The 13,582-nt window shown below is 56.0% G+C and overlaps 1 long non-coding RNA gene across 1 annotated transcript; it reads left to right on the forward strand.

The window, feature by feature from the left end:
* Nucleotides 1–558: 558 nt before the first annotated feature.
* LOC112648237 (uncharacterized) lies at nt 559–5,352 on the forward strand. The gene is made up of 3 exons (XR_003128846.3): nt 559–1,096; nt 1,359–1,457; nt 1,884–5,352. It is a non-coding gene; the product is annotated as an uncharacterized LOC112648237 (long non-coding RNA).
* Nucleotides 5,353–13,582: the final 8,230 nt, after the last annotated feature.

Below are 13,582 nucleotides of genomic sequence, written 5' to 3' on the forward strand. Positions count from 1 at the left end.
CGCTCGCCCGCCCGCGTCCCCACCCCCCGGAGCCCCCTGCGTGGACCGCGCCCCCGCGCGTGGGAGCTGCTGGGCTGCCCCGCTCGCCCCCCGCCACGCCCCTACCCTCGGCCCCCCCGCCCCGCCCGGCTGCTCGGCTCCCGCGGGCCGGAAGGCCAGGCCAAGCGCAGCCGCCCCACAGCACGCGGGAGCCGGAGCGGGAGCGGGAGCGGGAGCGGGAGGGGACGCGGTGCCCAGCGGCGGCCGCCCGCAGCCCTCGGCTCCCATTTCATCCGCCCGGCTCCGCGCCTCTGGCTGCGCTCGGCAGATGCAGGCGATTTTTAAAACGCGGAGGGGCGAGGGGTTTATCCTTCGCGACCTCGGGGCCTCAGCCGGGGCGGGCGGGGGGCGCGGGCTGCGGAGGTGCCCCCCTCGCGCCCCGGGCTTGGGGTCCGGCCGCGCGGGGCGATGCCAGCCGGCGTTCTCGGCGGACCCGCGGGCCGCGCGGCACAAAGGGGCGGGGGCGGGGCCTGGGCGCGGGGGGCGGGGCCTGGGCGCGGGGGGCGGGGCCCCGCCTCCCCCTGGGCCCGCCGCCGACCCGCGCAGACACAATAGCCGGCGTTTCCGGTGCCGCGGGCCCCGCGCTCGCTACTCCGCACAGCCTGGGGCGCGGGGGCGCTTCACGGAGCCACGAGGCGATATCGATTTCATCGATTTTACACAAAGTCGGTTTCAGCGCAGACATGCCTTTGGCAAGGAAACGCGCCCGCGAGGCCCGGACACCCCTGCGCGGGGGTCCCCGGCCGCAGTCACCCCCCCCCGCCCCGGCTGCAAGCTCCGCGCGCGGCGGCCACCGGAGGGCGCCCTGACGCCGTCGCCCTCGTCGGAGGAGCCCGGGAGGCGGTGCCCGGAGGTCCCCCACGGGGCTGCCGGCGGGGAAGGGCGGAGCGCAGGTCCCCGGCCCCGGCCCGAGCCCCCAGGGCACCCGTGGGAGAACCCCGCTGGGTCGCCGTGTGACCTCAGGGTAGGCGCTGGCCCTCCCTGAGCCACCGTCTCCTGCCCGGATCCCTGGGAGCCCCGTGTGTGGACCTCCCCAGAGAACGCATACACCAGAGTGGTACACACTGCCTTGTTCCTTATTTTCAAATCGAGGCATTGGAGGGTGGGAGCCAGGTCCCCTCCTGCCCAGGAGGACCGACCCCGGGGCTGCCTGCATGACCATCAGTACAAGCCTGGGGCGTCACGAGCAGACCCTCCTCTAAGTACACTGGGTAAAGAGAAATCCGGCCCACCCAGGAGACAAGCTTCCCTGGTAAAAATAGATATAGGGCTGTTGGGGAGGAAAATTGTTTATCCACCTTGCCGAGTTTCTTCTGCAGGTCTAAGAATCACACTGACATGAGACAGATGAACAGAAACCAATCCCATCTAATTCCGTGCCTGCTGGAACCCCACATACAGAGAGGTTCAAAGAAAAGGTAAAATCAGGCTCATGTGCCATCTAGAGCTGAGGGATGGAGAGGGGCCCGGGGCCTCCACGTGGAGGACCACCATTCATGGGGCAATGTTTGGTAATGAGATGTCTGCCCTGCCATACACATGGGTCACACAGATAAAATTTATCTCTGGTAATAATTCTGATTCTGGGAAGAACCCACAATTTACATCCTTCTAGGTAGTTATGGGAGAGGCAGAACTTTCTCCTGAGTCTGCTGGGTCCTGATTGCCTTCACCCCAAATAGTCCACATGCCAAAGTGGCACATTTTGGGGAGACTTGCTCTGAACCCCTTCAAGGCCCAGGGCAGGTGTGGGATTGTGGGGAGCTGGCTGGGAGCTCACCACTATGCCTTGAACAGCTGCAGAGGACCGGCAGGCCTCTACATCCTACACCCCCACTTTCTAGGACAGATTCTTTGGTTGCTCTGCAAGCCTCAGCTGGAAGAGACCTGGAGACCATCATGGGAGCAGCCTCACTGGCCAGGCAGCTTGCATGTGCTGGCGAGGGCCTCCAACCCTGCCTGGAGTGGGTGCTTCAGTGGGACTCTGGCCTGGGGATGGGCGGACCCCTGCCCATTCCCGACTCCTCTCTGCTGTCCCCTACCCCCCCACATACACCGCATTCCTCAACTTACTGGACATTTCTCTGGACTCACTTGGGTGGAGATGGCATGTTGGTCTCAAGGACCCCGTGGGAAGCATAGGACAGGGACAGATGTCCCAGAAGGAGAGGGAGCACTTCTGCAGCCCCCTCCCTCCCTGGCCCTGCCACTGAGGGACCTCCCTCCTCCCTCCTCCCTCTCCCCAGGGACCTCACTTGCTCCCTCCAGGGCCTGCTCTGGAAGTTACCACAGGGCCCCTTGTATCCCCCTGCAGCCAGCCATCAGCCAGGAGAACTTGTTATCCTTCTTCTCTTCCTTTCCTTTCCTCTCCTCCTATAAAAACACCCTCAATCCCAGGAAAAGTCCCTTTCACACCCCCTCCTCTCACCAAAGCAGCCCAGGTGCCTGATCTCGGGAACCTCCCCTTCCTCTTTCCTCCTCTCTCCATTCCTGCACGCCCTGGGCAGCAGCCCAAAGTCAAAGGTGCACCGATGCCCCAGAGCACTGCCCTTCTCCCAACAACAGTCCTAGTTACCTTGATAACCAGAGACCTCTGGGCAGCAAGGAGCCTGATGGACTTCCCACTGCAGCCTCTCTTGAGGCCTGGATCGTCAGGATGTATGGTTCAGCTCCCCCACATTCATCATCATTACTCTTCTTCACCTGTCAGTGTCAGGGTCTTCTCTAATGAAACTTCCGGCTGACACTGCCCATCAGGGAGCACCATTCCCCCACCCAGAACAGATCATCTGACGGGGGAACATCCCCCAACTTCTGACCTACTCCCCCACCCTGTGTCGTCCATAGTACATCTGGCATTTGTCACCACCACCCCCCCACAGCTGGCAAGAGAGGACCCCCCTCTCAGGGACAGGGCTCATCCCAGGAGCTACATGGTGGTGGGAGTCAGAGGCCCAGCGTAGAAAGGTTTCCCAATAATCCAGGTCCCTGACCAGTGTGAGCAGAGGTGAGTGGGGCTTGGAGACACTGCAGGAATATGAGGCCCAGGAGCCCTGCAAGCCCCAAAGGGGAGGAGCTTTTATGATGACAGGGAGAAAAGCAGCCTGTGAGGCCTAGCACCTGTCCCCAGTGGGTCAGCCAGAGCCATGAGAGGAAAGGGACAGTTGCTACATTATCCTGGTTGGGGCCCAACAAGAAAGTCTGAGCCTGCTGTGGGGGCCCAGGCAGCTGAGGGTCACACCGTTCCCATATGAGACACCCCCAGCCGCAAGCAGGCAGTGACATGAGGCCACTGCTCCCTAGTCCCTTGGATCTGGTCATGGCTCTCCCCTCACTTCAGGGGCCTCTCAACTTCCCCTGGCTGCCATACCAGCTCCCTCTTTCCCAGTTCATTCTCACTGGTGCTCTAGTTCAGAATGCCTTCTCCCTCCCTTCACCTCAACTCAGGAAGGCCCAGCCCCCTGGAGCTTGATGGGTTGGCCCCAGGCCCTCAGACCCACTCTGGCCCTGCTGTCCTCTGACCTTGGCTCTAAAGGCCACTCACACGCATCAAGCCAGAGCCCATATTGCCTCCTGGAGTCTTATCCTTATGACAAGTCCAGATGGGGGCATCCTGAGGGCGAAGACCTTGTGACCCACCCCAGTACCTCACATCCTGAGAATTATCTCCACAAACCTCCAGGGGGCCAAATGAAAACATGGGCCTTGGGGTCCTGCAAACTAAAGGTAAAACTCTGGGTCAGCCCTTTATTTATTTATTTTTTAAGGATTTTATTTATTTATTCATGATTGACACAGAGAGAGGCAGAGACATAGGCAGAGGGAGAAGCAGGCTCCCTCTGGGGAGCCCAATGTGGGACTGAATCTCAGGACCCTGGGATCATGACCTGAGCCAAAAACAAGAGTCAGACATTTAGGCGACTGTGCCACCCGGGTGCCCCAGCCCTGTAATGGCTTCACAATATACCCTCAATTCTTTGGCATGCTTCCCTTCAAAAGACAGAGCACAATCCCCTCCCCTGGTGTGTAAGCGGGACTGTGCCTGGTGACTCACTTATAAACAGGAGGATGTGGTGGGCCTGACACATGACTTCTGAGATGGGTCGTAAAGGGTGTTGCGGTCTCCATGGGGCTCCCACTCGATGGCACTACTGTGGGAGATGCCAGCTGGCATGTTGTGAGGCCTCGAGAGCCACCTTTGGAGAGGCCCTTGTAGAGGGGCTGAGGCACCCACCAACAGCCACGTGCGTGAGCAGGCTGGGAAGCGAGCCTTGGCCCCAGTCAAGCTTTCAGACGACTGCAGCCCAGGTTCACATCCTGACTACAAACCACTTCGCAAGAGACCCAAAGCCAGAACAAAGCCACTCCTGAACCCCTGACCCACAGAAAATGCGAGGCATAACCGAAGTGTATTATTTTTAAGCCATTGAGTCAGGATGATTTAACTATCCAGCAATAGATAACCAGAAAGACCCCTAAAAGCTGACTGTCCTTGGGCAGCTCCTTGTGTTTCCTGAGCCTGTCTCCCCTCTGTAAAACGGAGATAAGGGTGTCCTTCATGGAGTTTTGGAAAGGATTAGAAGACCCAACACGAGGCAGAAGGCCCCTACTGCACAGTGGCTGAACATTAATCAGGTAACACCAGTCCCTGGTCTGCCCAGCCCTTGCATGTGTCAGACACCCCACAAGTACATAAGTAAGTCAAATACTTAGAAAAAGTGATGTGAACAAAAGCAAAAACTAAATGAATCACAACAGAGTAACATACTCTTGTAAAGGACAGAAACAAGGCAGGAGGCCCAGACTGGAGCCCCTCGTGCTCAGCATCCAGGCACCAAACCAGGACTTACCTCAATGCCAGGTCCACTGTCGCAGAAATGGAATCTTAAACCAGTCTGCTGGGATCTCGTCGTGATCAGCACTAACGAGGTCGTCTGCCTAGCAGACCCTGTCACTCCCTAAAGGAAAGTGACCTTGCCACACCCGACCTGCTGTTTTGCCCGAATACCTTTCTTGCTCTTGCTTCCTATAAAAGTTGGATTTTGCGCGGCTCCCTGGAGCTTCTGTGTGTCTGCTAGATGGGGTGCCCCCAAACCAAGTCAGTTTCTCTCAAATAAACTCTAGACATTTCATTATGTCTCAGATCATCTTTTAAACAGCACAGATCGGGATCCCTGGGTGGCGCAGCGGTTTAGCGCCTGCCTTTGGCCCAGGGCGCGATCCTGGAGACCCGGGATCGAATCCCACATTGGGCTCCCGGTGCATGGAGCCTGCTTCTCCCTCTGCCTGTGTCTCTGCCTCTCTCTCTCTCTCTGTGACTATCATAAATAAATAAAAATTAAAAAAAAATAAACAGCACAAATCTTAGAAAATGTACCTATGGGGCACCTAGCTTCCTTAGGGCACCTGGGGTATTGTCCTAGAACTGTTTACCTGGCTCCCTTCCCACCCAGAGCCAGAGCTTTTTGTGGCTGAGAACTGTGTCTTTGTGGTTTCTTTCCCCAGGGCCTCTGCCCTCCCTTAGTGACAAGAAGTGACAAGGCTGTGTTGAGCTGGTTCAAGAGCATAAATATTTTTCCTGTGAGAGCAGGATGACCCCAGCATGGCCTTAGTACCTTAGCTGTGAAGCTCAGGCTGCCAGGCTGTGTGTGAGGCTCTAACCCACAGGCATCCTTCTTGGCCATGGCAATAAGAATCCTACCGCTGGTCACTAATGACCTTGCACTCTGGCCCCTGGAGAAGAGAGGAAGAAGAGACTGCCTCACGAGGGTAGTCCTCATCACATCCTGAGTGGCCTGGATGGTTGTGTGCATGTGCAAGGCCGTGCCACACCCAGGAGAGCTCAGAGAGGGCCGCAGCTCTCCACACACACCCAGCTGAGTGGCATGCCTTGCACGCATGCAGACAAGATACGAAAAGCCTGGTAGGAAGCAAACCTGGGTCCAACGCATCAAACTGCCTAAACTTTGAATGCATTCCCCTGATGTACACACAGTTCTCACAGCAGAAGGTAAGAGCCTTCCTGGCGCAAAACGTTTGGCGCAACCTTTGACTAATTGCAGACTCACAGGGACAGCCTCTAGAAAAGTCTTAAAAGTCAAAACAAGGGCAGCCTGGGTGGCTCAGCGGTTTAGCGCCGCCTTCGGCCTAGGTTGTGATACTGGAGACCCAGAATCAAGTCCCACGTCAGGCTCCCTGCTTCTCCCTCTACCTGTGTCTCTGCCTCTCTCACTCTGTGTCTCTCATGAATAAAGAAATAAAATCTTAAAAAAAAAAAAAAAAAGTCAAAACAAGAAGACAAAATGAGCAGATAGTAGCACCTCCACACTGTGGGGATACACTCCACAGGATTCCTCTAAGCAAGCCAATGAACTCGCAAAACCCAACTGCAACCATGGCACCGGGACAGGCCAGAATCCAGACCAGACCTGGGATGACATGTTAGCTAGAAAGTCCATTTGTGGGGCGCCTGGGGGGCTCAATCACTTAAGCATTTTCACTCTTGGTTTCAGCTCAGGTCATGATCTCAGGGCCTTATGCTTGTCCCTCTCCCTCCCCCTTTGCACAGGTGCTCTCTCTGTTTCTCAAATAAATAAATAAGATCTTTAGAAAAATCAGATGCCCATTAAAAAAAAAAAACACCAAACAAAGTAATAAAATAAAATAAGATGGGCAGCCCCAGTGGCACAGCGGTTTAGCGTTGCCTGCAGCCTGGGGACCCTGGATCAAGTCCCACGTCAGGCTCCCAGCATGGAGCCTGCTTCTCCCTCTGCCTGTGCCTCTGCCCCACCCCCCGTGTCTCTATGAATAAATAAATAAAATCTTAAAATAAAATAAAATAAGATGTCCATTTGTCTATAAAAAAATATTAGGAGATGTGCAAAAAAAAATCCAGGGGTGCCTGGCTGGCTCAGTCAGTAGAGCATGGAACTCTTGATCTTGAGGTTGTGAGTTGGAGCCCCAAATTGAGTGTAGACATTACTTTAAAAATAAAAATCTTTGAGGGGATCCCTGGGTGGCACAGAGGTTTGGCACCTGCCTTTGGCCCAGGGCACAATCCTGGAGACCCGGGATCGAATCCCACATCGGGCTCCCGGTGCATGGAGCCTGCTTCTCCCTCTGCCTGTGTCTCTGCCTCTCTCTCTCTCTCTCTCTCTCTCTGTGACTATCATAAATAAATAAAAATTTAAAAATATATATATATATAAAAATAAAAAATAAAAATCTTTGAAAAAAAAATTATGCAAAGAAATAGGCATACTTGCCTATTGACCCATATTCTAGAAAAAAGGGAGTGAACAGAAACCCATTGAAAGGGCAGCCAGATGTTGGACTTTGTCACTCTCCTTCCTTCCCTTCCCTGTGCCAATTTCTAGGGAAGAGGCCCTGATGGCAGCAAGGGCCCACCCCTGATCCTATCAACCTGGGGGAAGGGGGCGGGGGAGGGCATTAAAAACTTCTAATGACATACCAGGTAGGCACTACCTCCTTGACCCCATATGGAATGGATGTGGCTCAGTCCCTAGAAATATAGAAAAGACTGATTCCAGTCCAGGTTGGGTTCAAAAAAAAAAAAAAAAAAGGAGGCATTTTAAGAATTTATTTAAACAAAAATTGTTTGGACTGGAACATGCCCAACAGGAAGCGGTTAGGAGTGCTCCGCCAGGAGCCAAGGGCAGGACTTATATAGAGAAAGTACAGATCAAAGAAAGGCAATCATTTACTTGGCTATAGCTTAAGCCTACTTGGCTTTGTGATTGTTGTTCTCCCTTTGATTTCGTGACCTTGAGGCATTTACAGACTTGGATTTTGGTTTGCTTACATAGCCCCCCCTCCTGGCATTAGAGCCACATCAGTGTAGTGGCCTCCTTGTTTAATTTTTTAAAGTTTTTTTTTTTTTTTTTAAGATTTTATTTATTTAGCCATGAGAGACACAGGGAGGCAGAGACACAGGCAGAGGGAGAAGCAGACTCCTCATGGGAAGCTAGATGTGGGGCTCAATCCCAGGACCCTGGGATCACGACCTGAGCCACCCAGGTGCCCCGGCCTCCTTGTTTAATTGAATGGTGGAAACCCCAAAGGTGTCTGCCCCCTTTGCTTCTGATGGGGAGCAAAATACTGGACCTCAAAATATGCCACCTTGGTTTGTCTATTATTTTGAGCTGAAGGCAGTTAAAACCCAGCAGACTCAAGAAAAACTTTTACCTCCCCCTTAACTATCTAAAAATTTTTAGATAGGGGGCCTGGCCCAGAAAGAGAGCTGTTAACAGAGATAACTTTTTATCTGAAAGACCTAACTGTATGAGGGCAACCACCTAATTACCAAACACCTGCTCTTCTTGCCCCATGAATCACCCACCACCCTTCTGGAGTGCAGCTCTCATCCACTTCCCTCACCCTGGAACACGGGGAAGCCTCCACTGACCCCTGAACATACATAATTAAATTAGTTTTTCTCCTGTTAATCTATCTTATGTCAATCTGATTACCAGACCAGCCAAGGAACCTAGGAGGAGAGGAAAAAAATTTCCTCCCCTGTATTTCCTTTCTGAAAACGTAAGCAGTAATGCCCCAGGAGCCCAAAGGCACTTGGATTGTTCTGCCCCTCAGGGGAGGGCATTCTGCGAGCCATTTCTTAAGAATGTGCTTTGCAAACATTCATTCCCTCATGGAGGGCTGTGCAGAGCTGGAAGGGGGTTGGTGGGAATAGGGCCCATCACCCCTAGCTCCTTTTAGTTATCATGTCTCAGAAGTGACGCCACCATTCCATTTAATATAAATGGCACTCAAAAAAAATGGCTGTTGGATCTTCTCTCTTCTTTTCCCTCTATTTCCTCCAACTCTGATCAAGTTTGGGCTGTGTGTGCACAGGACATGGGTGGGAACCCTGACAACACTCAGGGTGGGCCCTGTGTGAAATGCAGCTCCCAACTTGCAAGGGGAAGACAAAAGAACCAGGAACAAGAAAAAGAAAAGGTATTGAAATAGGCTTAGCTACTTTAGGGTTTTCCTTTGTATTTATTTTTAGCAAGGATTGTGTGCCTAACTCTGCATTAAAATAGCTGATGCTACCAGTCATGCTTCCAGGCCCCTGCACAGGGCAGCCTGGCAGGCTTTCTGCAGCCCAAAGTGGAGGCAGCTGGCAGGCCTGGCCCACCCAAGCTGGGGAGAGGGCATTTGTTTCACGGACCCCCCGGACAGAACTGTTGGCAGCATGAATGCAAACAGAAGCAGGGTTTTGGGGATATGGCTCAGGCTAGGGAAAGAGAGCTCTGGGGCGGGGCGGGGGTGGGGTGGGGGGGCAGGCACGCTTGAGAACTTAAGCTTCCAAAACGCCTCCCCTGCTGAGATTCCTCCACTGATCACCAAGCCTGGTGCCCCAGGGACGCAGCTCCCCAGGCAGCCAGTTCTCTGCGCCAACGCTCCTCCGGGGACTCCCCTCTGAGGAGTCTTCTTAGGAGGGCGGGTCCGGGAAGACTTTCTGGTCAGCAAGTCCTATCTTGAAGCCTCTGGTCTGTCACATCCTTGTCTCCTGTCCGCTGGCCACCTGGGAGCAACCGGGTGGCTGAGGCGGGGACCAGAGGGGTGTCGAGGAGGGGACCCTGGCCACCGTAGTGAAAAGGTTCATGAGACAAACTTCCCTTTGTCCAAGTGCCTGCACGTTTGGCGCCTCACTAGTGACCTACCTCCATGCAGAGTGGGACAGAGTCCCTGAGCAAGTGAGGCTGATACCCCTGAGTGGGAAGGGTGCCCTGGTGTCCACCACCGCCTTCGGAATACCAGGAATGCCAGGGAAGAGACCGTGTGATGCCACTATGCGTGAGGACTTCCCGTGTCACCCCGAGGACAGCTGCGGGGCGCCCACACTCCAGAGGTGGCTGTGACAACCGCTACAAATCTTACCTGCCTGTGCACCTGACTGGTATTAAAAATAAATTTGGCAAAATGAGCAGTGTTCCAGATGTGTGATTGGCTGAAACCCTGAGCAGGCGCCTCTGCGGCGGCCGAACGGGAGTCCCAACACCGCAAAGCCCTGGGGTGGCGCGGGTGGGCCGCCTGGGCACTTGTTCCTCTGTCCCCTTCGGGGGGCGAGTCTGTCGGCTGACGCTGTAGGAGGAGCACTGTTGCACTTGCTTCCAAGGGGCTCTGTCTTGCAAGTCCTAAATCTGGTACCTGCTCAGCAATCTGGTACCTGGCCTGGGGAGCAGCGCTGTGACCCGAGCAGCTTATAAACTTCTCTGAGCTCCCATTTTACCTTCTGCAGATTGGCGCTAACGAGAAGCTTGCCAGGAGGCTGCGCAGCGCGCTCGGGTCGGGGGCCGCACCGAGGTGACGACGAGCTCCGGACCTCGTCGGGGCTCCGGGCCTCACGGCCGCCAGCGCCCCGGGAACGCGGGCCGTCCTTCCCAGCCGGGGCTCCCGGGGCCGCCGCTCCTGCGCCCCGCCCGCTCGGCGCCCACGGCCGCGGCCCAGGGGCCCTCCCCGCCCCCTCCGCCGCCGTCGCGGCCCCGGTCCCCTCCCCCCTCGGGCGCGCCGCCCCCGAGAGCCCGCGCCCCACGCGCGTCCGCGGCCCTGTCTCCCACGGACCGGGCAGGCTGGCCCCCCGCCCCCCGCGCTGCCAGCAGCTGCCAGGAACTCAAGTATTAATAGGTACAAACTTCCTGGAAAGATTTTCGTCTCCCAGACAGAGGCCCCGCCTTCCTCCGCCAAGATAAATAAATCCCGGGCCACTCCGGGGTCAGGCGGCCGGGAGCTGGGAAGCCTGGCGGGGCTCCCGCGCGCCCCGGGAAGACGCGCTTCTTTGTGAGCACCGCGGGGGCCCCCTCCCCGCCCCCCGGGGCCCTCCCCCTCCCCGCGCCCGGCTCTCCGGCCCCGCGCTCCGAAAGGCGCGGCTCGGCCAGGGCGCCCCCCGAGGCCCAGGCGGGATGGAAGACCGAGCGGATGTAGGCGCCTACGCGACCTGGGCCGCCCCCTGGCCTCGCCGCCCCCCGCCCCCCCCCCCCCGGCTGCCCGGGCCTCCGTGGGCGGGGGTCCAGCCGGGCCGGGGCGTGCGGCGCGCGCGGCCGGGTGCGCGGCTCCTCCGGGGACAAAGCCCGGCCCCCGGGGCCGTGCGTCCTTTGGGATCCCCCGAAACGAGCCCCCACTTTGCGTTTAAAGACGCGCTCTGCTCTTTCCGAGTTCCCCGACCCCCTGGTCGGCCGGGTTCCCTGGGCCCCGCGGCAGCCCCCCCGCCCCCCGCAGCCGGTGCAGGTCTGCACCCGCCGCCCCCCGCAGCTCCAGGCCTCGGGAGGGAACGGCTGCCCCGGATTTGCTCCAACTTTTCTCCCTGCCTGGAAGTCATTCGTTCGCGCGTGTAAATGTGTATGGAAGGCCTTTGGGGTTCGGGCACCCATCTGGGCGCTGGGGACGGAGCAGCGGACACCCCCCGCCCCCCGTCCGCCGGAGCTGCACTTCAGGGCAGGGTTAGAGTAGCATCAGCACAATACGTGACGTGCCGGGTGGTTATGGGAAGGAGATGAAGGGAGCGCGCAGAAGCGGCCGTCTCTCTCCTGCGATGGGCCGAGGGAGCCGGTCCTGCAGGCGGCTGGCGGCCCTCCTGTGCTCCCCCTGCCCGAGGGCCCGGGAGGCCGGACGCCCCGGAGGAGGCGCCTGAGAAGCTGGGGGCGGAGAGGCAGGAGGGGACGCCACTGTAAGGACTCCGGCTCCTCTCCTGGAGGAGACGGGAGCCCTGCAGGGTTCTGAGCCCGGGAGGGACTGGTGGGACTTGTTTTCCCCGCAGCACTCCGGGGAACAGGCTGCAGGAGCAGGGCCAGGAACTGCCAGACCAAAGGAGATCCTCGGAGCGCATCCCGATCCCAGCAGAGCTGCTGCGGCCTGGCCGGGGAGGGTGCCCCGCAGTGAGAACGGCTGGGATCCTGGAAAGGTTCTGAAGGAAGGACTGACAGGATTTATTGCCCGGCCAGAGAGGAGGGAGGAGAGGGAGGAAGGAGTCAAGGAGAGTACCAAGGCTTGGGCAGGACTAACAGGAAGAGAGTTGTTGCCTTTAACCAAGAGGGTCAATACTGGCCTTGCTAGTTGGGGGTGGGCGGTGGGGCATGGGGTGAGGGGAGCCCAGTTTTGAGCAGGCCAGGTTGAGGCACCCATTAGACATCCAAGTGCAGACTTGAGTAGACACCAGACTGGCAGGTCCGCAGTGCAGAGATGTGTGGCTGGAGATAAACACCAGGAAGTCACCCGCGAGGCCATGCTGCCCTTTACAGGCACAATTTCTGAGGTTACCTAGCTCAGTGCTATCCCATGCAGTCACCACCAGCCCGTGTGGCTACTGAGCACTTGAAATTAGTGGAAATTGTGCAACTGTTAATGTTTTAAGAAAGATTTTATTTATATTTTTAGCATAGAGATAGAAAGTCCAAGCAGGGAGAGAGGCAGAGAGAGAAGCAGATTCTCCATTGAGCAGAGACCCGATGTGGGGCTCAATCCCAGGATCCTGGGATCATGACCTGAGCCAAAGGCAGACACTTAACCCATTGAGCCCCCCAGGTGCTTGTAAAATCTAAAATACAGATCAAGAATTTCAAATAAACACCTGGCTGCCTCAGTTGGAAGACCATGTGACACTCCTGATCTCTGGGTTCCAGCCCCGCCTTGGGTATAAAGTTACAAAAAAAAAAAATTTCCATTGAAAATTTAGTGTCCACACTGAGAGATGGTGTAGGTGTTAAATACACATTGGATTTGGGCAGCCCCGGTGGCGCAGCAGTTTAGTGCTGCCTGCAGCCCAGGGCGTGATCCTGGTGACCCTGGATTGAGTCCCACGTCAGGCTCTTTGTATGATGCCTGCTTCTCCCTCTGCCTGTGTCTCTGCCTCTCTCTCTGTGTGTCTATCATGAATAAATAAATAAAATCTTAAAAAAAAAAGAACTGCTTAAAAAAAAATACACACTGGATTTTGAAGATTTAGTACAAAAATGTAAAATATCTCATTAGGACTTTTTACATTGAGGGCAGCCCCGGTGGCGCAGCCGTTTGGCGCCGCCTGCAGCCTGGGGTGTGATCCTGGAGACCCTGGATGAGTCCCACATCGGGCTCCCTGCATGGAGCCTGCTTCTCCCTCTGACTGTATCTCTGCCTCTCTCTCTCTCTCTGTCTATGAATAAATAAGTAAAATCTTAAAAAAATACTTTTTACATTGAATATATGTTTAAATGATACTATTTGGGCTATCTACGGTTAATAAATATATTATTAAAATTAATTTCATCTGTTTCTTTTATACTTTTAAAAAATGATACTAGGGTGAGGTGGCAGTGGAAACTCGAGCTCAGAGGATGCTCAGTTCCAGTTGCTGCCCTGAAATCACTAAATTTGCCTCTAGGTAGAGGTGCCCACCTCCCAATCCTGCCTGCCCACTCTCTTTTTTCCTATTTATTTATTTATTTATTTATTTATTTAGGAGAGACAGAGAGAGGCAGAGACACAAGTGGAGGGGGAGGCTCCCTGCGGGGAGCCGGATGTGAGGCCCCTGGATTGCAACCTGAGC

The sequence above is a fragment of the Canis lupus genome, chromosome 7, assembly GCF_003254725.2.
Source record: "Canis lupus dingo isolate Sandy chromosome 7, ASM325472v2, whole genome shotgun sequence".
In the NCBI taxonomy this organism is placed as follows: Eukaryota; Metazoa; Chordata; class Mammalia; order Carnivora; family Canidae; genus Canis; species Canis lupus.